Raw genomic sequence first — 2,306 nt, forward strand, 5'->3', positions numbered from 1 at the left:
TATATTTTTAGGAATATTTTTATCAGTAGTATAAATCTTATTTTTATTAAAGTTTGAAGCCAATGAGTGGCTATATATATAGGCAGTAGTAGGGAGCAATGCAATTTCATCATGACAGATTTAACTAGAGAATAAGGTTGGCTAATTATTAGTGCATATACGTGATGACTATGTGACTTTCATGCACTCAAAGAGCGAGTGAATAAGTTATGCAAACAATAACAAAGAAAGGCTATTATATAATTCATATCATCATCATAACCTAGATCGATCTTTTCATTAATAATAATTGTTGGACATATACAATTATTGGACTAAGATATACTTTGGGTCTTGATTGAATGATAACATGCAAATGCAATTATTGTCTCTCTTGTTATGTATACGTGGTTATTACTTCATTGGTTTTCAGTTTTACCATCACAATCACAATATCTATGTAGCCAACTAGCCATACATGCATGCTTCTCCGTAGTAGAATGTTAGAAGAAAGCTACACGAAACTTCCAATGCGCCCCACCCCTCAAATTTGTTTCTTTCATTTGTCTTTACCTGTTTCTGATCTGTCATTTCAACAAAATCCAATAAGGTTAATGATTATTATTAGTCCTCTGAAAAAGAAAATAAAAAAGAGAGAGTGATTTCATTCATTAATTTGTTGGGTTAATATTTAAATTACCCTAAAATTTGCCTCAAATCTCATATTAATTTTTGAAATTTTAATTGTTTCAGTTTAAATTCTAAATTTTCACTCAATAATTCACGTTAACTTTTTAAATAATTTTGGTTAATGCTATATTGACATGTTAATGCCACATTGACATAACATACTAACGTAAACATCCAGTGTTACATATTAAAAAAAAGGACAATTTACGCAATTAAATTAGTGTGAAGATTTTTACTCAAATGCAACATTTTCAATTCGTTTATATTGAATGTCTTTTTTGGTTATTATGTAAATCATGGTAGGTAATCACGGTTTTTAATTTGTGCATAAATCGTAGAAGGTTGGCATGATTTACACTTAGAAAACGTTGCACATAAGCCACGACTGCTTACTACGGATTATGAAAGAAAAATGCTACTAGAAATCGTGCTTGGTCACCACGGTTTATGAAGAAAAGCTATGAGCATAAAATCTGATTGGTTACTACGGTTTATGCTTTTTTATTCCTATTTCGCATAACTTCCAATCACTTCGTCTTCTTTCTTATTCCATTCTTTTTTTTCAGCTATTTGTCTACTTTTATTAATTTTTTTTATCTCTTTGCATCTTTTTTCATTTATTAAATTAATTATGTATTATTTTTATTTTTTTCTCTAAAAATTACAAGAAAAAATGACTCATAATTAATCATGCCAAAAATTTCTCCATTTTTATGATAATTATAACAAAAGTGGTTATAACTTTTTTAACAATTTGTGATAGTATAAAAGATATTTATTTATATTGGATTAAGGCACAGTCAAAGAAAGATTGAGAGTAAATGGAGTATTTATTTTTTTTTTCATTCATATGGTTTACATACAAAAATTAAGAATGAAACTAAATTTTAAGGAAAAAAAAAAGTATACTTTAGAAGGGATGAAGAGGAAAAAAAATAGTTTTACCTTACATGGTTTAGTACTCACTACGTACTCTGTGATATATTGTACTGTACTCTAACTTGTAATTCGGTATCAACTTTTAACAAACATAAATAGAGAATTCATTATATGCATACATTCTTCTCAAAACAACGAGGACTTTATAGGAAGAATTTTGGTGATCGTCTTAGAGAAGTTTGAAAATATCTTTTCTATCTTTCAACTTCTTGGTTGTCCTCCTTTGATACTTCAAACAGTTTCACCTTTCTCCTACCAGACAATGTTGCATTTGAAATGATTATCCTACCATTGAATACTCGCTTTTGTTCAACCTTGTTATTATACCATTCATTCTCATCCATTACTACTGATTCCAATGGACTGGTCATAATTAAATAAAAATAAAAAATTATAAAAATAAAATTAAAATTAAAAATTAAAATGCATGTGTTCACAAACATATTAATAAATTAAGTATCAATTCTTAGACATAACTAATAATGCAAAAATATATCCTAAATTAGTCACTAATACAAAATATTTTTTCAATTTAAATGATCAAGACCATAACAAATTCAAATATAATGAATAAATATAATGAATTCTCTATTTATGTTTGTTAAAAATTGAGACTGAATTGCAAATTAGAGTACAGTACAGTATATTATAGAGTACGTAGTGAGTACTAAACTATATAAGTTAAGAATATTTTTTTT

The sequence above is a fragment of the Arachis ipaensis genome, chromosome B01 (assembly GCF_000816755.2).
Source record: "Arachis ipaensis cultivar K30076 chromosome B01, Araip1.1, whole genome shotgun sequence".
In the NCBI taxonomy this organism is placed as follows: Eukaryota; Viridiplantae; Streptophyta; class Magnoliopsida; order Fabales; family Fabaceae; genus Arachis; species Arachis ipaensis.